The sequence below is a fragment of the Macaca fascicularis genome, chromosome 2 (genome assembly GCF_037993035.2).
Source record: "Macaca fascicularis isolate 582-1 chromosome 2, T2T-MFA8v1.1".
Taxonomy (NCBI): Eukaryota; Metazoa; Chordata; class Mammalia; order Primates; family Cercopithecidae; genus Macaca; species Macaca fascicularis.
The window spans coordinates 82,076,427-82,103,747 of NC_088376.1; the positions used below are offsets into that span (position 1 = coordinate 82,076,427).

Here is a 27,321-nt window from a genome sequence, read left to right on the forward strand (position 1 = left end):
GCGCCCCCACCTCCGAACCCCTCCCCGCGCCTGCTCGTCCTCCCTCCAGCTCGCCTGTCTCCGCCTCCTTGGAGTCACGTGGGCTGCCCAACCCCTTACATATTGAGCCCAAGCCTGGCACCAGACCCCCTCCCACCTGGCCTGCCGTCCCCCGTCCCCCCCGTCTGCCGGTCACAACTCCTCGCTGGCCTTCTGAGCCTCCAGGTATGACCTCCAGTGTCTTATCTCAGGCTGCGGGGAGGCTGAGGGGGCCGTGTGGGAAAGCAGGGACCAGCAGGACTCTGCAGTGTCTGTGTGTTGGGAAGGCATCTGCCACAGCTTGCCCCTGCTAGACTGGGGTGTCCAGACCTCCTTCCTGCCCTCTGGAAGCTTCCCTCATCCTCTGCGAAGCCTTCCTTGCTCTTAAACTTCCACATCCCTGAGCCCTACTGGAAAGAAAAAATGAGAGAGATTGATTTCTCCTCTCCTCCTAAAGAAGACAAGACCCACCTCCTTTCTCCAAAGCTCAAATTTATCTTTGGGTCCACAACATCTTAGGGGTGCAAAGATCATCATTTGAAGACACATTAGGATTCCAATCTGTATGACCTTGGAGCATTTAACTTTTTAGCTTTTCTTCTCTCATCTGTGAAATAATCACCTTGCAGGATTGTCATGAGATTGAGAAATCATCATGTTTTTAGAATTGCCTAGCCTGGAGTTGGACACATATTTGGAGCTCAATAAAGGAGAGTTCTTTTTCCCCCACTTCCGTTAAAATAAATTTCACAAAGCAAGAAGGAAGTGATGTGTGCTAATGCAGTGAAAGCATCTTTTTAAACATGGAAGGAGGTATCTGTGAGGTCAGGTTAAACAGGTACCAGTCTAAGTGGAGACGAGAGAGAGAAGGCTTATATTTTGTATTGGCTCCTTTAAGATTAGTGTCCCAGAGCCAAGTTATGTCCCAAAAGGATTGGGACTAGATGAGACCAACCCAGGCATGCTTGGCCACATCACTGAATGAATTATTTAATAAGCATTGAGTAGATTGGAAAGTTATCTACATAAATTCTTGCACTTTGGTCCAAGCCCTCAAAACACATGGGAGGCAAAAAAACATAACTCTCCTACCCTTGGAAATAAATTCACTGATCTTGTGTTTGGGGATAATACTGGCTGATTGACACTCCTTCTCTAGGGTGGAGCAATTCCAATCTAGCTCTATGTTGTGGGTCTGCCACGGGTTCTTCCCAGAAAGTTGCTTGATCAGTGCCAGGACAGTCTTGGTTAAGTCCACCTACCTCAAGTTAATTACTGCCTTCAATGAGCATCTAAGCCTGATAATATCCCCATATTTTAAGCTTTCAATAGTTCTGCAGGATATATTAGACCTCCTGGGATCACCAAGAAGCTGTGAGACATGGTAGGAAAAGTGTAAAGTTAAAAAATCAGAAATTTGGAAACTTAGTGCAGGCTCTGCCAGCTACTTATCATATGATCTTTCACAAATCACTTAAATTCTCAGACTCTCATCTTCAGAATGGGAAAGGAATGTCTACCTGCCTTCTATATAAGAGGGTTGTGATGTTTAGATGGGATAGTGCATGAGAAGTCACTGTAAAAGGTAAGGAGTATTAATATTACAGACTGAAGAAAACCCTGAGTCTATTCTAGTCCAAATGAACTATGAGGGTGATGACATGGGAAGATGTGATTTGTCACAGAATACACAGCTCCTAAAATGTTGGTGTGTTTCTTTTCTTTTCTTTTTTTTTTTGAGACGGAGTCTCGCTCTGTCCCCCAGGCTGGAGTGCAGTGGCGAGATCTTGGCTCACTGCAAGCTCTGCCTCCCAGGTTCATGCAGTTCTTCTGCCTAAGCCTCCCGAGTAGCTGGGACTACAGGTGTCTGCCACCACGCTTGGCTAATTTTTTTTTTTTTTTTTTTGCATTTTTAGTAGATATGGGGTTTCACCGTGTTCGCCAGGATGGTCTCGATCTCCTGACCTCGTGATCCGCCCGCCTCCGCCTCCCAAAGTGGTTGGTGTGTTTCTTTAAGTCTGCATGTATGCCTGTAGCTCAGGGGATGTGATTATTGAACTGTGTTCTTTGTTTCACCTTTTTCTGTGATAAATTTCTGACTTAAATCTCCATTTTTCCCTGGTCTTTCATTTTTAGAACACCAGTCACAATCACAATAGTTATGAATATTTACTATCTGAGAGAAGTTTGTGCCTATATTTCAAGACAGCAGGGTTTAGACTTTTCTGCCTTTGCTAGGTAAAACTGACTTGGGTTGGTCATTCAAAAGGGCTTGATTTCAAAGAAAAAACATTTGGAGTCTAGGAACGAACTCTAGACATTTATCAGCAGCTTGAATGATGATATGTGTTTCTAATCCACTGCCAATAAGCTCAATGAAATCCTCACACGAACCAGGAACTCCTGGAACCCCCCAACCTTAAGCAGATTCCAGTCCTATCTCCCGGTGTACTTCCCTTTAATATTCTTTGGAAATTGCCAATCTGGACCTCTTTGTATTTAGGGAGGCTAAAAGACCAGAAAGTGTCAACCATGCTCCTATCTATACCACTGAAAAAATTGTCTGGGCTAGGTAAAATGCTGCTTCTGACTCCTACCTACCTCTCCACTGACATCAAGAAACATGAGAAAGGGAAAAATAAGCATGGAATCATTTGATTTGGCCATCATGCCTTTATGAGCAGTTACCTAGACAAGCATAAATTTCAGAAAATTTTGGACAGTTTCACCAGAAATTGCTCAAGGAGTCTGAATATATATTTTTTCAAAGCAGTTTTAAGTGTCCAAGTCAACTTTATCCATGAAGAGCAGAAAAGGAAGCTTAGAGAACAGATCTTGCATAGGTTGCAGTAGAAAGTTATACCCTAGCAATGATTTCTTGTAAAGGTTCATCTTGGGTCCTCCCTTACTTATAAGCTCTTGTCTTTTGCATGATGATTGTTGACTTTATCATAAGTCACTGCAAACACTTTCCAACTGTAAGTAGAGCATTAATGAACAAAGAAATAGAATGCAGCAGACAAAAATTTGTATTTAGAGCCATGCACGGCCGCAACAATTGGTGAAAATCTCAGTTCCAGAGTTCAACAATGATCTTACAAAGTGACTACTAACTAGATCTTTAAAGTACACATCCTCATTTTCTTATTCATACAGTTGGAATGTGGAAGTGTTGATTCATGTACTCAACATATTCTAGACACTTAGGATACAGCTGTGAACAATGCAGAAATGGTTCTGCTCTCCTTGAGCTTACAGTCTAGAGCAGGGGATCAGACCATAAACAAGTAAACAAAGCAGTGGAGTTAAGTATCATGATGGAAATACAACAGAGCAATATAATGAAGAATAAAGGGGCACCACTTAAGTGATAGAGAACTAACATAAGCAAATGTGGAGCTCAGAGACAAAAACGATTACTCTCCAGGGAAACAGCAGAGCACTCTTATCTAGGGCCTTTTGCCAAAATAGGGTCATGAAAAGGGTAATGACTACAATCCCTCATGACTGACCTGCTTGAATGGATGGTGGTTAGGCCATGAGGGAATTGGCCAGATGCCTTAAAAACAATTCTCCATTTTTGTCTCATGATTAATGAAAATGAGTACCTGATGCTTTCTTCTAAAAGGACCCCAAGCTCATCAGTACCCCTGACTCTTGCCTCTGAGCAGATTCAGAAGCTGAGAAACCAAAGACACTGTGATAGCCTGACTAGAGGCTGGTCTGGAACTTTTCAAAAGGAGCAGTACCTTTGAGCAGCAGGAAGACAGAAAATAAGGCACACAACCAGAACCTAGCGTTACCATAGGCACACCATAAAGATCTATTAAACAAACAACCTGCTGCTACAATCCTACCAATTGGACTGGAAATTTATAAGCAAATTATCTATGAGTAAATTATCCTCTAAGTATTTAAATTTCAAAAGGAAGAAGGAGAATGTTGACCTAAGAATGCTCATTTTATTCCTAAATTTACACTTTCCCCACCCCTACCCCATGCAGAGTAAATAAAGTTGCCTAATCAGTGAAACTATGGAGGCAAGACAGAGGTCAGGATTGTCAAACCAATGGAGTTCCTTTACACGGAAGGAATCACTAAAGCAAAGAGTTCTTCCCATTTATTATGTGTTTCTTTCCCTTAATTACATTCACTTTTCTAAATTAATTTATTTTAAAGAGGTTTTCATCACTACCTTAAATAGAAAACTGGTATCAGTTGCCATGAATACAAGGCAACCATTTAAACAAACACAATGAGAATAAAACAATGCTGTTATAGTCAAGATAAATACCTTTGCCTACCCAGGAACCTAAGGCTTGCTTTCTCCTTGTTAAAAAGGATATTAGCAGCTGTTAGCAAGGTGTTAAAGATATTGACATCAAACTTTCTCCATAAAGTAACCAAAAAGTTGAATGATAACTGGAAAAGGAATAACCTTCCCACTATGTGATTACAGGCCATTTAATGTTGAGTCCTAGTACCATCTAAATGATTATTTCTCTAACTCTAATGTGCATAGAAATTATCTAGGGGATCTTGTTAAAAATGCATAATTAGATTCAGTAGGACTGGGGTGGGACTCAAGAGCTTGCATTTCCAGCACAATCCCAGTGATACTGATGCTGCTGATTATTGGACTACTCTTTGAGTAGCAAGGATCTTTGAGTGGCAAGTGCCTTTGATGATATATTTTCCATCTTTTGGGAGATACTAGCTCTTATTTTAAAGATGAGAAAAGTTAGGACTCAGAGGGTTTGACTAACCTCAGTAGTTTTCTTGTTCTAACAATTGGAATATGGGAGTGTTGATTCATTTATTCAACATATTTTAGATACTTGGGATACAGCCATGAACAATACAGAAATGGTTCTGTATTAGAACCATTTAGTCAGTAGATGAGCCAGAGCTAAAACTCACATTTCACAGATCTGTCTCCCAGTCTGGGTGCTGCTTCCTAAAAGATCTGTAAAATATCTTGTTTACTAAGGCCAAAAACCCACCCCTTTTCAAGAGGCCACAACATGAAAATCAAGGCTTAGACTGCTATATTCTATAGATTATTCTCTGTCAATACAAAATGAAAGCCAATGATTGGACTGTTATATTCAATCTGTTATTCTGTGGTAATGTACATGCTCGAACTTACAGTAGTTTGAAATAACAAAAGTGTATTTACTGTTCACATTATGTACCCATTGTCGGTCCCGCTCCATATAGTCAATCAATACTATTTTATGATGTCCTGTCTCAACATAACACTTCAGACTTCACCTTGGGTGGCAAGACCAGGGCTGAAGGACCTTGCACCAGCAACTAAATGCTCTGTGCTGGAAGTGATGCAACATCACCATGGCCCACAACTCATAGTCCAGGATGACTCACATGACCCCACTGCAATCACAAGGTGAGTAGGGAGGAATAATACTTTCTTCTACATGGAATGAGAGTAGAATCAGATAAAGCAAATGGTAAGAGTCTCTACCATATAGGTTTTTTTTTTTCCATCACTAACAATCCTTGATTCTGTCATCTCAATTACTCTTCTCTTTATCTTTCCTAACTAAGTTCCCCAGAACAACGGGCCACCATTAGTCCATTCTTACCCGAGTTCTCATCATACATAGGGAAAAGGCAGGCAAATAGCAGAGGGAATGCAGAATGTCACTTTGGTGACAGCAGGGGCATCAAAAGAGGTAGGTCAGTAAGGGAAAGTGATCGGGGTGATTGCAGGGGAGAGGGAGCAGAGAAAAAGGGAAGAAAAGAAAGCTATCACTTCTTGAGGGCCTACTAAGTGTTAGACCCTGTATTAAGACATTTAAATCATTTTGTACTCATAATATTCTTGTCAGGTTGTTATTATCCTGCTTTACACACAAGGAAACAGAGGCTCAGAGGGCTTATATAATTTGTTAAGGTCAAAATAGAGAATAAATCATGATCAACGCCAGACTACAAATTTAGAGTCTCTCCCAGGAAGTCTAAGAAAGGGAGCCAGGTAGCACTGGCTCTGGAGAATGGGCCACTTGTTCACACTGACACTGGAATTCCTGAGATTTAGCTTTGCTGTATTAGGCATGTGCAGACAAACAGCTGAAACATCCAAATCCTATAGTGGCTACTACATGAGATGCCACAGTCTTCCACTGAGGAGAGATGTATACATGAGTTCCCATCATGCTACAAGTTGATTCCACTCCCCATTCTTTTACACCACATGAAAACATCTCTTATGTCAGTATATCTGACATAAGAGCAATGGTTGCAGTAAATAATCTAAGGATATGATGAAGCACGCATTCTATAATAAACATTAGGAAAAACTTTGCAGTATATTAAGAGACCTATCTCACAATATAGAAGGGGATTGATGCTTGGAAGTTTACCCTGTCTGGGCTGTAGGAGGATATGACAGTCACAGCTAGCATGGGTGCTGGGGAATCGTTCTCTGGAGCCTGAGAGTGGTGGGGTCTAGAATTGTCCCATATACTGCTGAGATCATGGTGGGAAGGAGCAGGGACTCAAACTGACCTAGGTTTGTATCCAAACTCAACTATGAATTAATGATGTGTTATTTGGCAAACCATTCAAGTTTTCTGAGGCTTAATGTACCAACCTCTGAGAGGGCATAATAATGCCTGACTGTAGAATTGTGAAGTTTGGAAACAATATGCATAAAGTGCCTGGTGGTTATCATTGTTCAATATTGATGACTATTCTTTGTGTTGTTAACAATAAGAAGATGGATATGAAGGGGACTAAAGAGGCTCAGCCACTACCTACTTGAGTGAGCTCAGCCATGGCAGCTCCCCATGCTCCTCCCATTTATTCTTCACAAAAATGAGGGAATAGGAACAGGTTTCTTCAAACAGTTTTTCCACTGACTCAACACTACAATCCAAGAGTTGTGTGGTTTTCCTGGGGCAGGGTAGGGAGTAGTTCTGGTGAGTGGCCACACTGAGTGCAGCAATGAGGAGAGTGCCAGCTCATGCTGAATAAAGGAGACCCTGGGCCCACTGGCAGAGTTCCCGAGCCTCAGGTGTAGCAAACTTCATTTTCTTGCCATTGCCACCAGCCAATGACTCATTACAACAAGAGACGATGAGGAAATGACCACAGGTCAAGGAGTAGCCTTTTAAGCCAACTTTGCATGTACAAAAGTTTACATTGTTGAGGCAGCATTCACAGCAACAGCTTTGAATACAAAACAAAAATGTCAACAAGCACAGAGAGAATTGGAGGGAAAGAAATGATGCTCACTCTAATGGGATTGTTAGCTTGCTCCAGTCTCAGCAGTCCATGTGATTGCCACCAAGTGCGTAATGGATTATACTGGTAGTGGGCCAATTATGCCTGCAGCAAATTCCCTTTATGAGATGGGCAAGCAAACCACTACCCTCTGAGTAAGCATCCATCGTGTAAAACAGTGATTATTTTATTGTCAGCCTTTTAAGGATATGTATTCACCTGCTGTGTATAAGCTTTCTCCTATTTAATTCAATGACTTTTAGAAAATGAGAGTATTTTATCTATTTACTCATTTCTTAAAGCTCTTAAGAAGACCAAAGACTCTGCAAAGTGTTCCAGTACATTAGATGAAAATGATGAGACAATTTAGAAACAGGAATTAAGTTCCAGCCTTTATCTCCTCCAGGTCCCAGCTGGGGAAGACCTAAATCATCAACCAAGATGTCTCCTTCCAGAATCCTCAGGGAGGGAGAGTTCACAGCTTGGCTGCCCTACTCCCCCTCCGTCCACAAAATGTTGTAGTGTTGAATCATCTTTGCCTTAAGGTTTCCTAAGTCTTATTGTTTCAGGTACCAAGAGTGCCTTTAAGATGACTGAGGGCGAAAACCACTGTGTTCTGCTGCGAGGATTCAGTCATTCCACCTGAGTAGCTGCTCCCTGCAGCCATTTGTCTTCAGATTGGCCAGTCATTCTGGACTTTGACCCCTAGCTCTGTGGTCAACTTGGCTCAGGCCATCTTCCCCATGTGGCTTGGAGGAGTTTCTAGCAAACTCCTGGATTTTGAAACATGACTTGGCTTCTTTGACCAAGTCCTGAACCAGACACCAGCTCACTGCCTTCCAGGTCTGACCCTGCAGATTCCACATTTAATCCTGCAGCCAAGCCCTGTGTTATTGTAGAGGAGGCACATTGAATTTTTTTCTTATTTCAATCTATATTTATATACTGGTATTCAATCGAGGCTTTATCTATTAAATTGGTGATCAAATAGGAGGCACTTATTTCATGGATTATGCTGTTATAAGAAATAAGGATGGCTTCACTTACACTTACTGTCCGATAATCATCATTGCAATAGCTTGCTTCATCCACAAGGTCTGCTTCCAGTGTTGTGCTTCTCTGTGTGTTCTTTTGGATCTCCACCTTCTGATTTGAAGATATGGTGAGGATGGTGATCCATTGTTATTGCAATAACAATGCCTATGGCTTCCTTCTCACTCCTCATTCCCTAATGCCCGTACCCTGGCTTTATTGACTGCTGCTGTGTTCACTATGTTTAATGTTGGGAACATTTGTATCAATTAAGCTATCATTGGAAGTACTTTAAACTATAATGGGAAATGAAGCAAACTTAATCCTGTCTCACAATAGCTTAAAGGCTGTCATTGTTTTGTCCAGAACAGATGCTGACAATGACTGGTTTAACAAGCAAATGGCCATCTCCTTTGAATTCTATAAGTAAGATTTGCCATCCCTGATTCTTTATTAAATGAACTCTGCATAAAACTTGGGTCATCTCTCACATGCTAACGCTTTCAGCTTGTTGGGAATCCTCATCAAACAAGAGAAATTGGGTCAGTGTGAAAGAGAGCAATGATAGAATGTTTGCCTTATTCAGAAAGGTGACATGACCTCTGGCTTTGAAAAGGGAGTGTGTCTATCAAGGGAGTAGCATTGAATATGTTTGAGAATTGGGCCTTTTTTCATATCTGGTAAGTGAATTACAAGATAAAGGAATGTCAAATTATATATATTGTGTATATGTTGGTTTAGGTTGGGGGAGTGATGGCAAAATAACCACCAATGATGTGAAAAATGGAAATAATTGCTGTGGCCAGAGGCCTCCCCTGATTAGGCTAGGGCTAGTTTAGGATCTTTGTGGAGGAAATGCTTATGTGAACAAATGGAAAAAGATGCAAATTAAAAAGCATTTCTTTCTTTTTTTTTTTTTTTTTTTTGGTGCATGTTATTTCAGCCTCAATAGGAAGGCTAGAAGACTTAATTTTAAAATAATTTTATTGTAGTAAAATATATATAACATAAAGTTTACCATTTTTAATCATGTTTAAGGATACAATTCAGTGGCATTAACTATAGTCATATTATTGTGAAACCGTCACCACTATCCATCTCTAAAAATTCATCCCAAACTGAAATTCTGTACCCATTAAATAAAAACTTTTCCATACCCTTCTCTCCCAGTCCCTGGTAACTAGCATTTTACTTTCTGTCTCTACGAATTTGACTGCTTTAGGTCCCTCATATTAGTGTAATCATACAGTATTTGTCCTTTTGTAGTGGGCTTGCTTTACTTACCATATTATTTTCAAGGTTCATCTATGTTTGTAGCATGTGTCAGAATTTTCTTCCTTTTAAAACTGAATAATATTCCATGTGTGCATATAGCATATTTTGTTTATCCATTTTTCTGTTGGTGGGCACTTGACTTGCTTTCACACTTTAGCTATTGTGAATGGTGCTGCTATGCACATAGGCGTACACATACCTCTTTGAGATCCTGCTTTCAATTCTTTTGGGTATATACCAAAAAGTGGGATGACTGAATCGTATGATTATTCTATGGTTAATATTTTGAGAAACTGTCATATTCTTTTCCACACTGGCTGCACCATTTTACGATTCTCCCAGCAATGCCCAAGGATTCCAGTGTCTCCTTATCATTGCCAACACTTATTTTTTTTAATAGCCATCCTAAATGGTATCAAGCCAAAGACTTTAAAAACAAAAATTATACGGCTAACACTTATTGGGTGCTCACTAGGTGAGAAATGCTCTTCAGGATGGTCATAGATCTCAGTCATTTGTTGACTAAGCCAAAATAAACTCTGAATGACCAAATTAAAGATAGAATCTGACCTATGTATTCTCCAGAGAGAAATTCTCAACAGTTGTCCTGTGGCTATTTGTTCAACAGACATCAAACAAACATTTCCTGAGAGCCTACTATGTGTGTGTTGGCCAGGCTGAGCCTTTGCAATAAAAGAAACAAGAGGAGGAGTAGAACTACCTAAAATTCTGAGTTGTTTAATAGAACTGAGAAATTATTCCGTGGTGTAGGCTTTGGGGTTGTGTGTATGAATGAAGGGTACACAGAGCTGGGAGGACGATTGGTGTCCAGCAGTTTGCCAGTCTTAATGTGGTCTATAATTGAGTGGGCAGTAAGGGGAATGTGGCTGTGACATGGACTTTTTAGTCTTCCCTGGAAATGGTCCTCTAAATTGGAGGCACATGTAATGGAAAGGTCAGGGACTTCAAGCACAGCTGTGTCCAGGTGCTGAAAGAGCATGGTTAGGTATCTGCCTTCATCTCTCAGCTCTGTTTGTTTCTGAGTTAGCTTCATCCTTAGTCAAACTCTCCTCTAAGGTGGCAAATGGCTCTGGGCTCACTTAAAAAAACAACCAGATTAACACCTCCAGTGGAAGGAGAGTACCTCTTTTCTGACAGTTCTAGCACAAGTCCAGAGCTGACTTTCATTGAACTGACTGGGGTCATTTGCCCATTCCTTAAGCACTCACTAAGTTCAGGGAAATGGAATATGATAATTGTCTGTTTTATATCCTGTGCCCACCAAAGTTCTGGGAGGTGGGGTTAGTGTCACGTAAACCACATGGAGTGGGAGTGGGGTTGGGACATGTTACCAGAAGAAGGAGGAAAAGATCCTAATCAGGTGAAAACATTCTCCAAACTTTATTGACCATGGAATCCTTTTTATTGAGGTTACTATCCAATTGAATGCAGTCGTAAGTTACCCAATTCCCGAAACATTTTGCATAATAATCATGGTCTTGTGCTTAGAGATTCTTACCTGACCCCATTAATGTTATATGTAAATAAGGACAAAAAGTGTATTGCCTGATTTTTGACACCCCTAAGAACTGTCATATTGATAATAATAATGAATAATTTTTTCTTATAGCACCACTCTGCATTTCTTCAGTGCTTTATACTTTATCGAGTTTTTCTCCTGCATACGATCTTATTAGCTCTTAGATGACATCAACTGGAGTCAATTATACAATAACCTTAGCTAACAGACATCAGTTTTCTTGTCATTAGTTGACAAAATATCATACCTGATTCCCAACTCCCCTTAGCTCAACCTGCCACCTTGCTGGAGTACAAAACTCTTAATGAAGATGTTAAGTGTCCTAATTAATTTTGTCTTTGTGAAAAGGTTTTTATTTTAGTGCTATAAAAAAAGAAAAAAGAAGAAAAAAAGTTCCCAGCAAACATCTTCTCCACTCTCTTTTGCCTGGACTAGGTTATATACCCCCTCCTAACCAAAAGCTCTAACTAGATGTTTGAATTATGCTGATTAGGAGTCTACCTACCCCTGAAGGCAGACAGGGGATTCGTTTCCTCTAAAACATATGGGTAGTGAGTCAAATGGACTATTTACCAAGGAATGGGAGTTGGATAAGGAGGAGGCAACTTCAAGCAAAGTCCACCGGAGTAGGTTAGTATTACTGTATTCTCCTTCTTTTTCTTATCTTCTTTGAGATAGTATCTATTTATCCTCATTCTACAAGAGATTTCAGGCAGGCATGGGCCATCAGTAGGAGGATGTTAGGCATAACAGAAAGATTATTGGATTTAGAATTCAGTGTTTAAGGCATGGGTCTGCCATATCCCATCTCCGTGACCTTGGGGAAGTTCCACATCTCATATCTGAAACTCAGTGTCTCTCATCAGATAAATGGAAATAATATTTACCCTATCTACATCACAAGGTTGTTACGATCAAAGAAAAGAACATGAATTTAGTAGCATTTTTCTAGTTTATAATGAAAGTGTAAGTTATTACTATTTTTTTCATGGCCAACATAATTTAATGAGGAATAGAGATTTCAGAGCAATCCCTCAGAACAGTAGATTTGCTTAGGAAAAACCTCCAGTTGCAGAAAACGCAGCAGCAGTGGCTTTTAGATATATGGTGCTGAGTACAAGAAACAATGACTTTGGAATAGCTGGAGAAAGACCAGATGGATGCCTTTGTGATCAAAGGAGTTATTTTTAGAAACATTTTCAGTATCCCAGGACAGTGTCATGTGGGGAGAGATTATGCTCTGCAGTGTAATGCACTGCACTAGTTATTCCGCTTGGAATATCCAGAGGTAAGAAGTGTGGGCTTTGGAACAGACAGATACCAATTTGCCATGCAACCTTGAGCTAATCATTAACCTCTTTGATCCTCAGGTTTCTCATATGACAAACGGGATAATAACAATGATCTCATAATATCTGGGGGATGGTTATATAAGTTGGTATCTACCCAGTGCTCAGTGATGCCTGTCACACAGTATCTGCTTACTAAGTGGTAACTTGCTTGGCTACCTATAGTAACTAGTAAAACAATTGGACAATAATAGGAACACCTTATCTCGGAAGCTTTCTTTATGCTTCATACATACATAAACACTTTGAATAGAGTTCTTTATATGCTTAAAGAAAATTCGGAGATGGCATTAAGATATTTAAAACCAGACAGTGATTTCTGAACCTATGTAAGTGTCTTAGCATGCTTGTTTTTATGTTTTAAAATTGATTTCTATTACCAGAATAATTTGGATATAAAATACAAACAAGTAGTCATCCATTTAGCTATCAATATGTTAATTTATCAATGCAGTCTTTACCTTTTAAGATTTTATAAGACATCTTTTTAGAAATATAGCTATGCTTCATTTTTTTATTAAGTATAATTTTAATAGTTATATTTATTTATTTATTTATTTTTTATTTATTTATTTTTTAAAATTTATTTATTATTATTATACTTTAAGTTGTAGGGTACATGTGCACAACGTGCAGGTTTGTTACATATGTATACTTGTGCCATGTTGGTGTGCTGCACCCATCAACCCGTCATTTACATCAGGTATAACTCCCAATGCAATCCCTCCCCCCTCCCCATTCCCCACGACAGGCCCCGGTGTGTGATGTTCCCCTTCCTGAGTCCAAGTGATCTCATTGTTCAGTTCCCACCTATGAGTGAGAACATGCGGTGTTTGGTTTTCTGTTCTTGTGATAGTTTGCTAAGAATGATGGTTTCCAGCTGCATCCATGTCCCTACAAAGGACACAAACTCATCCTTTTTTATGGCTGCATAGTATTCCATGGTGTATATGTGCCACATTTTCTTAATCCAGTCTGTCACTGATGGACATTTGGGTTGATTCCAAGTCTTTGCTATTGTGAATAGTGCTGCAATAAACATACATGTGCATGTGTCTTTATAGCAGCATAATTTATAATCCTTTGGGTATATACCCAGTAATGGGATGGCTGGGTCATATGGTACATCTAGTTCTAGATCCTTGAGGAATCGCCATACTGTTTTCCATAATGGTTGAACTAGTTTACAATCCCACCAACAGTGTAAAAGCGTTCCTATTTCTCCACATCCTCTCCAGCACCTGTTGTTTCCTGACTTTTTAATGATCGCCATTCTAACTGGTGTGAGATGGTATCTCATTGTGGTTTTGATTTGCATTTCTCTGATGGCCAGTGATGATGAGCATTTTTTCATGTGTCTGTTGGCTGTATGAATGTCTTCTTTTGAGAAATGTCTGTTCATATCCTTTGCCCACTTTTTGATGGGGTTGTTTGTTTTTTTCTTGTAAATTTGTTTGAGTTCTTTGTAGGTTCTGGATATTAGCCCTTTGTCAGATGAGTAGATTGCAAAAATTTTCTCCCATTCTGTAGGTTGCCTGTTCACTCTGATGGTAGTTTCTTTTGCTGTGCAGAAGCTCTTTAGTTTAATTAGATCCCATTTGTCAATTTTGGCTTTTGCTGCTGTTGCTTTTGGTGTTTTAGACATGAAGTCTTTGCCCATGCCTATGTCCTGAATGGTACTACCTAGGTTTTCCTCTAGGATTTTTATGGTATTAGGTCTAACATTTAAGTCTCTAATCCATCTTGAATTAATTTTCGTATAAGGAGTAAGGAAAGGATCCAGTTTCAGCTTTCTACTTATGGCTAGCCAATTTTCCCAGCACCATTTATTAAATAGGGAATCCTTTCCCAATTTATTGTTTCTCTCAGGTTTGTCAAAGATCAGATGGCTGTAGATGTGTGGTATTATTTCTGAGGACTCTGTTCTGTTCCATTGGTCTATATCTCTATTTTGGTACCAGTACCATGCTGTTTTGGTTACTGTAGCCTTGTAGTATAGTTTGAAGTCAGGTAGCGTGATGCCTCCAGCTTTGTTCTTTTGACTTAGGATTGTCTTGGAGATGCAGGCTCTTTTTTGGTTCCATATGAACTTTAAAGCAGGTTTTTCCAATTCTGTGAAGAAACTCATTGGTAGCTTGATGGGGATGGCATTGAATCTATAAATAACCTTGGGCAGTATGGCCATTTTCACGATATTGATTCTTCCTATCCATGAGCATGGTATGTTCTTCCATTTGTTTGTGTCCTCTTTTATTTCACTGAGCAGTGGTTTGTAGTTCTCCTTGAAGAGGTCCTTTACATCCCTTGTAAGTTGGATTCCTAGGTATTTGATTCTCTTTGAAGCAATTGTGAATGGAAGTTCATTCATGATTTGGCTCTCTGTTTGTCTGTTACTGGTGTATAAGAATGCTTGTGATTTTTGCACATTAATTTTGTATCCTGAGACTTTGCTGAAGTTGCTTATCAGCTTAAGGAGATTTTTGGCTGAGACAATGGGGTTTTCTAAATATACAATCATGTCATCTGCAAACAGGGACAATTTGACTTCTTCTTTTCCTAACTGAATACCCTTGATTTCTTTCTCTTGCCTAATTGCCCTAGCCAGAACTTCCAACACTATGTTGAATAGGAGTGGTGAGAGAGGGCATCCTTGTCTTGTGCCAGTTTTCAAAGGGAATTTTTCCAGTTTTTGCCCATTCAGTATGATATTGGCTGTGGGTTTGTCATAAATAGCTGTTATTATTTTGAGGTACGTTCCATCAATACCGAATTTATTGAGCGTTTTTAGCATGAAGGGCTGTTGAATTTTGTCTAAAGCCTTTTCTGCATCTATTGAGATAATCATGTGGTTCTTGTCTTTGGTTCTGTTTATATGCTGGATTATGTTTATTGATTTGCGAATGTTGAACCAGCCTTGCATCCCAGGGATGAAGCCCACTTGATCATGGTGGATAAGCTTTTTGATGTGTTGCTGAATCCGGTTTGCCAGTATTTTATTGAGGAGTTTTGCATCGATGTTCATCAGGGATATTGGTCTAAAACTCTCTTTTTTTGTTGTGTCTCTGCCAGGCTTTGGTAACAGGATGATGTTGGCCTCATAAAATGAGTTAGGGAGGATTCCCTCTTTTTCTATTGTTGGAATAGTTTCAGAAGGAATGGTACCAACTCCTCCTTGTACCTCTGGTAGAATTCAGCTGTGAATCCATCTGGTCCTGGACTTTTTTTGGTTGGTAGGCTATTAATTATTGCCTCAATTTCAGAGCCTGCTATTGGTCTATTCAGGGATTCAACTTCTTAACTTCTTCCTGGTTTAGTCTTGGAAGAGTGTAAGTGTCCAGGAAATTATCCATTTCTTCTAGATTTTCCAGTTTATTTGCGTAGAGGTGTTTATAGTATTCTCTGATGGTAGTTTGTATTTCTGTGGGGTCGGTGGTGATATCCCCTTTATCATTTTTAATTGCATCGATTTGATTCTTCTCTCTTTTCTTCTTTATTAGTCTTGCTAGTGGTCTGTCAATTTTGTTGATCTTTTCAAAAAACCAACTCCTGGATTCATTGATTTTTTGGAGGGTTTTTGTGTCTCTATCTCCTTCAGTTCTGCTCTGATCTTAGTTATTTCTTGCCTTCTGCTAGCTTTCAAATGTGTTTGCTCTTGCTTCTCTAGTTCTTTTAATTGCGATGTTAGAGTGTCAATTTTAGATCTTTCCTGCTTTCTCTTGTGGGCATTTAGTGCTATAAATTTCCCTCTACACACTGCTTTAAATGTGTCCCAGAGATTCTGGTATGTTGTATCTTTGTTCTCATTGGTTTCAAAGAACATCTTTATTTCTGCCTTCATTTCGTTATGTACCCAGTAGTCATTCAGGAGCAGGTTGTTCAGTTTCCATGTAGTTGAGCGGTTTTGATTGAGTTTCTTAGTCCTGAGTTCTAGTTTGATTGCACTGTGGTCTGAGAGACAGTTTGTTATAATTTCTGTTCTTGTACATTTGCTGAGGAGTGCTTTACTTCCAATTACGTGGTCAATTTTGGAGTAAGTACGATGTGGTGCTGAGAAGAATGTATATTCTGTTGATTTGGGGTGGAGAGTTCTATAGATGTCTATTAGGTCTGCTTGCTGCAGAGATGAGTTCAATTCCTGGATATCCTTGTTAACTTTCTGTCTCGTTGATCTGTCTAATGTTGACAGTGGAGTGTTGAAGTCTCCCATTATTATTGTATGGGAGTCTAAGTCTCTTTGTAAGTCTCTAAGGACTTGCTTTATGAATCTGGGTGCACCTGTATTGGGTGCATATATATTTAGGATAGTTAGCTCTTCCTGTTGAATTGATCCTTTTACCATTATATAATGGCCTTCTTTGTCTCTTTTGATCTTTGATGGTTTAAAGTCTGTTTTATCAGAGACTAGTATTGCAACCCCCACTTTTTTTTGTTCTCCATTTGCTTGGTAAATCTTCCTCCATCCCTTTATTTTGAGCCTATGTATGTCTCTGCATGTGAGATGGGTCTCCTGAATACAGCAGACTGATGGGTCTTGACTCTTTATCCAGTTTGCCAGTCTGTGTCTTTTAATTGGAGCATTTAGTCCATTTACATTTAAGGTTAATATTGTTATGTGTGAACTTGATCCTGCCATTATGATATTAACTGGTTATTTTGCTCGTTAGTTGATGCAGTTTCTTCCTAGCCTCGATGGTCTTTACATTTTGGCATGTTTTTGCAATGGCTGGTACCGGTTGTTCCTTTCCATGTTTAGTGCTTCCTGCAGGGTCTCTTGTAAGGCAGGCCTGGTGGTGACAAAATCTCTAAGCATTTGCTTATCTGTAAAGGATTTTATTTCTCCTTCACTTATGAAACTTAGTTTGGCTGGATATGAAATTCTGGGTTGAAAATTCTTTTCTTTAAGAATGTTGAATATTGGCCCCCACTCTCTTCTGGCTTGTAGAGTTTCTGCCGAGAGATCTGCTGTTAGTCTGATGGGCTTCCCTTTGTGGGTAACCTGACCTTTCTCTCTGGCTGCCCTTAAGATTTTTTCCTTCATTTCAACTTTGGTGAATCTGACAATTATGTGTCTTGGAGTTGCTCTTCTCGAGGAGTATCTTTGTGGCGTTCTCTGTATTTCCTGGATTTGAATGTTGGCATGCCCTACTAGGTTGGGGAAGTTCTCCTGGATGATATTCTGAAGAGTGTTTTCCAACTTGGTTCCATTTTCCCCCTCACTTTCAGGCACCCCAATCAGACGTAGATTTGGTCTTTTTACATAATCCCATACTTCTTGCAGGCTTTGTTCATTTCTTTTTCTTCTTTTTTCTTTTGGTTTCTCTTCTCGCTTCATTTCATTCATTTGATCCTCAATCGCTGATACTCTTTCTTCCAGTTGATCGAGTCGGTTACTGAAGCTTGTGCATTTGTCACGTATTTCTCGTGTCATGGTTTTAATCTCTTTCATTTCGTTTATGACCTTCTCTGCATTAATTACTCTAGCCATCAATTCTCCCACTTTTTTTCCAAGATTTTTAGTTTCTTTGCGCTGGGTACGTAATTCCTCCTTTAGCTCTGAGAAATTTGATGGACTGAAGCCTTCTTCTCTCATCTCATCAAAGTCATTCTCTGTCCAGCTTTGATCCGTTGCTGGCGATGAGCTGCGCTCCTTTGCCGGGGGAGATGCGCTCTTATTTTTTGAATTTCCAGCTTTTCTGCCCTGCTTTTTCCCCATCTTTTTGGTTTTATCTGCCTCTGGTCTTTGATGATGGTGATGTACTGATGGGGTTTTGGTGTAAGTGTCCTTCCTGTTTGATAGTTTTCCTTCTAACAGTCAGGACCCTCAGCTGTAGGTCTGTTGGAGATTGCTTGAGGTCCACTCCAGACTCTGTTTGCCTGGGTGTCAGCAGCAGAGGCTGCAGAAGATAGAATATTTCTGAACAGCGAGTGTACCTGTCTGATTCTTGCTTTGGAGGCTTCCTCTCAGGGGTGTACTCCACCCTGTGAGGTGTGGGGTGTCAGACTGCCCCTAGTGGGAGATGTCTCCCAGTTAGGCTACTCAGGGTTCAGGGACCCACTTGAGCAGGGAGTCTGTCCCTTCTCAGATCTCAACCTCCATGTTGGGAGATCCACTGCTCTCTTCAAAGCTGTCAGACAGAGTCGTTTGCATCTGCAGAGGTTTTTGCTGTGTTTGTTATTGTTTACTGTGCCCTGTCCCCAGAGGTGGAGTCTACAGAGACAGGCAGGTTTCCTTGAGCTGCTGTGAGCTCCACCCAGTTGGAACTTCCCAGCAGCTTTGTTTACCTACTTAAGCCTCAGCAATGGCGGGCGCCCCTCCCCCAGCCTCACTGCTGCCTTTCCGCGAGATCGCAGACTGCTGTGCTAGCAATGAGGGAGGCTCCGTGGGTGTGGGACCCTCCCGGCCAGGTGTGGGATATGATCTCCTGGTGTGCCTGTTTGCTTAAAGCGCAGTATTGGGGTAGGAGTTACCCGATTTTCCAGGTGTTGTGTGTCTCAGTTCCCCTGGCTAGGAAAAGGGATTCCCTTCCCCCTTGCGCTTCCCAGGTGAGGCAATGCCTCCCTCTGCTTCAGCTCTCGCTGGTTGGGCTGCAGCAGCTGACCAGCACCGATCGTCTGGCACTCCCCAGTGAGACGAACCCAGTACCTCAGTTGAAAATGCAGAAATCACCGGTCTTCTGTGTCGCTCGCGCTGGGAGTTGGAGACTGGAGTTGTTCCTATTCGGCCATCTTGCTCCGCCCCCGCTTCATTTTTAAAATAAAAAAATTTAATGGTTCTTAGAAATCTGGAAAATCAATTTTGGTCTTTATATGCCAATTTTTGTTTTTATTTGTACTTGCCAGTGTATTCATAAATTAATAGTTCAGTGTTAGCATCTATAATGATGATTTTTCAAAACAGAGCAAGTGTCTCTGAATCACTGGACCTAGGCTGAGTAACATTCATCTTACATTCATACATAGCTTTAGTACTAAATATATTTTGTTCTATTTGAATTCTTTGAAATCTGTATTCATGGCATAAACTCTACCTTACAATTAGACATTTTTATAGGTTGAAATTGAGAACTTTGTTTCCGGACCTGGAAATATTATAGAAATGTCAATCCACTTGGGAATTCCAAGTAGACTTTGTACTCTAATAAAAACTGTAGTTACTGTGCAAATGAATGAAAGTTTACATTTAATGATGATTGTAATCATTTATAAACAGTGGTAATTACCCAATACTGTGGTTTAGTATAATAGAAAGATCACAGGCCAAGAGTTAGATGTAGGTTCTAAATGCTAAGTTATCTTCATTACCTTGGGCAAATCACTTAACCTTCCTGCCTTCAACTTCTTTTTCTGTGAAATAAGGGAGCTGTATTTGATGATTATTGAGTCGACATTAAGTTTTAACATTTTACATTTCTACCCTCATATATAACATATAGTGTGTGTTTTGAATAAAGAATAAAATCAGGTTACAGTTGGAAAACAGAATAGCTTGTAGCAAATTTATTAACATTTACTGCCCAAATGTTATTTTTAAGTTTAGGTAAGACATTCTTCCTTTATAAAGAAATAGTCATTGTTTAAAACTATTGAGTAAGGACAGACTTCAGAGAACAAACTCCAAACATGTAATTTATGATTTTGTCTGAGGTTAAAGTACATTTTTTATATAGGTAGTTATGACTATAGCAAACTATATTGATAACTGAGATGTAAGGAGGTTCGTTTTGAGTAAATGTGATAATGTTCTTTACTTTTACAAATATTACATCGAACGCTTTCTTCCGTCTTGATGTAAATGAATAACTTTAATTATAGACATTATTATCTATTTATGCATGTTCTGTTATAGCAAATGACCATCAACTGGATAAAATTCATTAATAATCCCATCAATATTTGTCCATTTGTTGACACATGTGCTTACGTTCTCTAATGGCCTGTTCTTTACTTAACTATTGATCACAAAAATACTTAGCACAGCCAAAAAAAAGCTTTAAAAGTTCAATAATGATAAGCATTGGTATCAACAAATGTTGTTGGATGTGTAAACAGCCATCAGTAAAGACAGCTTGTGTACAATTCTGAAAACGCAGTCATTGATGGATGTTAACCTATTGGTGGACTTTGGCCATGGCATGTTTACTCAAGCTGCAATAGTATTTATGATACAAACTCCCCTCAAATGTAGCAGCATCAATTTCAGCCGATTAGATTGCTTCCATAAATATGCACAAGAAAGTAACAATTTCAGGAGACAACTGACATGCTGCAGGAGCCAGAGATCAGCCACAGTGAGAAATATATTCAGGCTTAAGCAATGGGACATCAAGAGATGCCTGATCTGTGTCAAGCAGCAAGGCTGGCATGATTGTTGAGGTAGAGAAGACATGCTGTGACCTTTACTATGATACCAGGCTTTGGTAGAGAAAGAAAACATGGCTTTTTGTGAAAACAGAGAAAAAGAGGAAACTTTAATTATAGTTACTATGGTGAATAGCTAAATGTGGAAGTATCCTTAAGGTTAGTCTAAATTCAAACAAGAACTTGTTGTTACTTACATGGCCTTTTTAATGATACTTTCAAGTGCTGTCAGGCCCTAGGATGTTAGTAGAATGGCTTCCACTATGGAAAGAATGTGGACGCAGGATGTTGGAGGCAACCAAGCAGGAACCAGTGTCAAACCAGGTGTGTCTGAAAAACCGACAACAACAATAAGAACCACCAAACCGAAATCATCCTAAGCAATAGGAAAATTTACCTGGAATCCAGAGGTAAGGTAGACCACTATGTTAATTTATTTTATTTTATTATTTTTTTAAAATTTTTTTGAGACGCAGTCTCGCTCTGTCGCCCAGGCTGGAGTGCAGTGGCGCCATCTCGGCTCACTGCAAGCTCCGCCTCCTGGGTTCACGCCATTCTACTGCTTCAGCCTCCCGAGTAGCTGGCATTACAGGTGCCCGCCACCACGCCCGGCTAATTTTTGTATTTTCAGTAGAGACGGGGTTTCACCATGTTGACCTCGATCTCCTGACCTCATGATCCACCCCGCCTTGGCTTCCAAAGTGTTGGGATTACAGACGTGAGCCGCTGCACGCAGCCGCCATTTTCTTATTCTCTCCTTCTTGTATGTTGTTTACATGGGTGATATTGAAGGGTTGCCCTAGAATGAGACCTCATACCTACTAATAAGATAATTGAGGGAGTTAAAATATTACTTCTGGGGATTTCTTCTGAGAAGATCAAAGAAAACTTCCAGAAGCCATGGAAAAAACCCTTCTGTGTCTAATTGACTCATTTGACTTCATGTTACTGGTCTGGAGCTCATTATAGCAAAGGAGATGGGATGGCCTTTAAATGAATCAAGCCCGTCTCTGGGGGTAGATGTGTCAATAGCTTTGACTCTGTGTGTAGGAGAAGTGAATACCTGAAGAAAATCAAAGTTCTTTTAGGATGACAGAAGAGAGAAATGAATGGATGCCTGTGAAAATTTTCTGGAATGTATCATTACCAGTTTTTTTGAGGTTGGGCAAGACAGTCAGACACTTTGGGCTTTATTTTCCTTGTCCATATAATGGGGGCTACTCAGGTACTTGATATTAATTTTCTCTTTCCTTAGTAACAATACTTCCTTTTTGTTCTGGTTGGAAAAGTGCCAGCTAAAGTCTACACTTCTTAGTCTACTTGGCCTCTAGGGCTTTTGGGAAATCTGCTTAAAAGATGAACTGACAGCTGTGTGACTTTTTGGTCTTTACCTGTTTTATCTTGAATTTGGATATGATCATTAGAGCCCAGTCGGCCATTTTGGGTGAGACGGTGATTTGGGAATGGAGACCATGAGCCAAGGATGGTGGAGGAGAAAGATAGAAGGGCTCTGGGTCCTTCATGAGTCTAGGGTTGCCAGTTCAGCCCTGGGCTTCTTACCTGGAGCCTTCCTTTATGTGTGAGAAAAATTAACTTATAAATTCCTTAAGCCACTGTTAGGTATGTTTCACCAGCAGCAGAATACTCAAATGGTTGTCTCCAACCATCAGTGTTTATTTGTTAGTAAAGTTGACATTATCATGGCAAGTCATGGCCACTTAGATGGGTGACCTGTCAAAGCTTTCATATGGCCATGCAATAAATTGTTCTCTTTCAATGCAGATATTTAGTGAAATAAAATAAAAATTTGATCAAATTAAATTATGCTTTTCATTCATTGCACAGATGAGTAGTTGAAAAGTAAGATCATGCATGAGAAACTGACTTTCTGAAAAATGAGTGGAATTTCTTTTCCATATTGCTTCACTCTGCAACAGTATGCATCAGAGCTTATGAATCATTAGATACTTCAGCATCAACTTTTTTCATGGAAAAGTGCATCATTTTGGAACAGAGCACTTCTGTGTTGTTGTAAAACCAAGTGAACAGTTCTTTAAATATCTTATGTCATATTAAATTTGAACTGCTGTTAAATTATGTCTGGAGCCACTCAGTGATGGCAGAAATGACTAAGTTCTTTGATTAGAAATTGTCTGTGTTGAAAACCAAACACCGCATGTTCTCACTCATAGGTAGGAACTGAACAATGAGATCACTTGGACTTGGGAAGGGGAACATCATACACTGGGGCCTATCATGGGGAGGGCGGAGGGGAGAGGGATTGCATTGGGAGTTATACCTGATGTAAATGACGAGTTGATGGGTGCTGATGAGTTGATGGGTGCAGCACACCAACATGGCACAAGTATACATATGTAACAAACCTGCATGTTATGCACATGTACCCTAGAACTTAAAGTATAATAATAAAAAAAATTAAAAAAAATTGTCTGTGTTTATGCTAGGGGTTATTTATGAATTTTATTTTGGAAAATTACACTAAGAAAGATTTGTATTCACTTTATCTTAAACTATCTTGATATGCAGCATCCACAAAGGGAGCATGAATTGCTCTCTCCTTCATGCCTCCATGTTAAAAGATAATGACTTTCACTTATGCTTGCTCTTGCTTTCATCTTACCCACTTTAAATCTTTACTCTGTACTCTGACTTCAATGCCTGCTTATGGCCCCTTTGGCTTTGGATGATCTCCTGGCATTTTTCACTGAGCACTCTTGCATGCTTTTGTTTCTTTCCCTGATATTTCTTTTGACTTTGGGAGTTGACATTACCTTGAGTGAGATCATTCCCCTTTAGCCCCTGTCTCATAGAACTTCCTTTCCCATCCCTTCAGCCATGCTTAGCTCCTAGATAATATTTTTGGATGCATAAAAATAGCTTTATTCTTCTTCTTTTGATTTAAGATGGTAACCTGAGTGAATGGGATGGGAGAGGCTTGGAGTTGGTGAGGATGCCAAGGGAGGAATGAGAAAGTGATAGTATAATTTCCCCCTTGATTTTAGTTCTGAAGCTTAATACATCCTCTAGGTTTTTATTTAGACTTATCATCAGCTTCTACATATCACTTATTTAAGCAACCATTTATACAGCCTTTATGTGCCCAGTGCAAGATGCAAGTTGCTAGGAATGATCAAGTAGAAGTTGTAACCTCTGCCTTCCAGGAGCTTATTGTCTAATGGGGGATGCAGAGAAGTTATCAAAAAAATTACAGTTCTTTGCGGTAGGTGCTACTGGAACACTAAGAGAATCGGGGATTGCTTAAAACAACTATTAGTGTTTATGGCTTTCATTTCATGAGCTGGCCTGAAAATAACACAGGGGTTGGTCAATTTGGCAGGAATAATCAGACAATATTTATGAGACCCTTTTTCCCAGCTGAAGACATTTTCCTTAAACGTGGTACAGTTCTTAGAATGGTATGTTTTCCCACTCATGCAACCAAGAAATGGAGGGCTTCTGTCCTTGGTGCTGAAACAGATATTTTCAGGCGGGAAGAGTGGATTTTGTAAACAGCACTGGTTTCTAAAATTGGTGATGAGGGGCAGAGAAGAAATCATTTATCTAGAGGACAGATTGGACAGAGGGTGAGCAGGCTCCATTTTGACAAGTGAGGATGGCAATGCTGATGAGCAGTCAGCACAGAGACAGAGCATCAGTCCTTCTTAGTCTAATCCATTTTATAATTAATTGGCTCCAAGGAAGGCTCCCCACACAAGTATGGGGGCAGCACAGTGAGTAGAGGTGCTCTCCATCCCCATGTCCTGATGCAGCAGATGCCATGGCTATGTGTAGGCAGTAAGTGGTGGGTGTCTGAAAACATGCAGTATAGCAGCTGCTCATGGCCCCACTTTCCTAGTGGCTGCTGGCAGGGTTGTGGCCAAGACCATCTTCATAAATGCATCAATTCTGGGGACAGACTTAGAAAAATATTGCTTAAACATGGGCTTCTTTGCATCCCCTAGTAATCCTAGTTTGAGAGGCCTAGGTGGGTAGATCACTTGAGACCAGGAGCTCAAGAACAGTCTCGGCGACATGGCAAAAACCCATCTCTGCAAAAAATACAAAAATTAGCCAGGTGTGGTGGCATGTGCTTGTAGTTCCAGCTACTTGAGAGGCTAAGGTGGGACAGTCATCTAAGCCTGGGGAGGATCAAGCCAATGATGGGTAGCTTTTTGACATTATCATGTAAAGCTGCTCACATGTTGGTAAATAAGGGTAAGGGAAATGTATATCTATGCATGTAAGCTGTTCCAAAAGCAAGTTAAGTTCTCTCTTCTTTTCCTAAAAACTTAAAAAAAATCATAAATAGGTGTTGAATTTATTAAATAACTTTTTGATGTCTGCTGAGATAATTACTTACATGTAGTGCTACACACATGATAATATTACAGATTTTTAAATGTTCACTGCATTTCTGTGTTAAATCCTACTTGAGCATTATGACATTCTATTTAATATGCGATTTAGTTAGCTAAAGTAGTAGGTGCTTTTGCGTCCTGCTCATGCTGACTTGGTATGGACCATTTCTGTGCGTGACAAACTGACTAACAGCATCTGTGATTCTTGGCCTCAGAGTTTTCTGTGGTCACTGGGCCTCCCCTGCCTGTGTGCATGCCAGACTGTACGTACCAGACAAATAACACTTCTTCTATCTCAGGAGTAGCCATCAACGAATGACTGATATATTGGGAGAATAAAGGACCCAGTTTCCGTGTTCTTCAGGAAGAATAACACCGAAGCATGTGTTCTACACTGGCTTTCAGTTTAACTCAATAGATTAAACTCAAGTTACTCACAGTGGTAACTTGTTTGAAAATGCATTTGCTTCCTTCCTTTTACTCTCTCACCTCTTCACTCACTCACTGGTGTTTCCTTGTGTCACCTTCCAAATAAAATCATTGCCCATGAATCCTTATAATAGGATCTGCTTTGAGGAATCTCAAACTAAGACAGTTAGCATTTTTTTGGCTTTTGTATTTTTGTTCAAAAGTGAAATTGGCCTGTAAATTTTCAAATCTTGTGGTGCCCTTTTCCAGTTTAATTACCAAGATTATACAATCCTAATAAAGCCAGTTGAACAGCTTTTCCTTTTTACTTCTTAAACAACTTATATCAGAGAGTGATTATCTCACTCAAACTTTGATAGTACTCATAATATGAAATCATCTGGGTGTGATTCTTTTTTGGAGGAAAGAGGGAGCTTTGATTAAAATTACAACTTCTTGAATGGTAATTGGCTTATACAAGTTTCTGATTTCTCCTCATGTTGATTTTGTCATTTTAAAATAATATTGTAAGAAAACTATTCATTTAAACTGATTTAAAATGTTGTGGTTTATAGCTATTCATAATAGTCTTATAAGCGGTGTGGTGGAGCTGGTTAATATTGGCTCATGAGGGCTGATGGTTGTTAAAGTTTTAAGAAACTCATGAGTAGTTGATTCCACACTGGGAACTTAACATTGGCCATAGTTGAATTATTTACATCATGGAAATTTGTAAGCTCTATATATTGAGATTTTTTTTTTTTCTGATGAACTGGATGTTATAAAGTTACCAGCAAACCATTGACTATTCTTATACCTCACTAATCCCTCCTCCATATCCTTTGCTGCTGATTTCTCCTCTTTTTCCTAACCTCTTAACATTTCAGTGTCCCATTGCACAGTTCTTGATTCTGTTTTCTGTCTACACTGACTCTCCACCCTCAACCCTGGCAATCTAATTTTTTCTCAGGGCTTTAAAAACCATCCATATGCTATGAATTCCAAATATTTATCTCTAGCCTGAACCTTTCTCCTAAGTGCTACTCACATATCCAGCTGTTAACTCAACATCCTTTCCTGGGTGTCTCAAATTTAACATGATCAGAGCTGACCTCTTGATATACTCTGTAAAACCTGCTTCTTTGCAGTATTCCTACCCACACTGATGACCACTTCATATTCCAGTTGCTCAGACTAAAAAATCATATACATCATGATATCTGTCTTTCTCTCATACCCCATATCCAATCCATTAGAAAACTGCACTGGCTCAGCCTGGTGCGGTGGCTCACACCTGTAATCCCAGCACTTTGGGAGGCCTAGGCGGGTGGATCATGAGGTCAGGAGATCAAGACCATCCTGGCTAACACGGTGAAACCCCATCTCTACTAAAAATACAAAAACAAAATTAGCCGGGTGCGGTGGTGGGCACCTATAGTCTCAGCTATTCGGGAGGCTGAGGTGGGAGAATGGCGTGAACCCAAGAGGTGGAGCATTAAGCAGAGATCGCGCCACTGCACTCCAGCCTGAGCAACAGAGCGAGACTCCGTCTCAAAATGCATATCTGGCAATTTCTCACTATTCCAGCCCAAGTTTTCATAATCTCTTAGCTGAATCATTTCTGTAGCCTCCCACTGAGTTTCTTCACATTCGCTCTTGCCTTCCCTAGAGTTTCTCTTCAAGTTTTTCAAGTAGTGAGAATGATTTTTTTTTT

At 39.9% G+C, this 27,321-nt stretch overlaps 1 long non-coding RNA gene across 1 annotated transcript in view; it reads left to right on the forward strand.

The window, feature by feature from the left end:
- The first annotated feature begins 5,306 nt into the window (after positions 1 to 5,306).
- The window catches only part of LOC135969511 (uncharacterized), a 34,030-nt gene continuing 12,015 nt past the window's right edge, over positions 5,307 to 27,321 (forward strand). Inside the window, exon 1 of the long non-coding RNA XR_010584774.2 lies at positions 5,307 to 5,425. This is a non-coding gene — a long non-coding RNA (uncharacterized lncRNA). The remainder of the gene's footprint in view (positions 5,426 to 27,321) is intronic.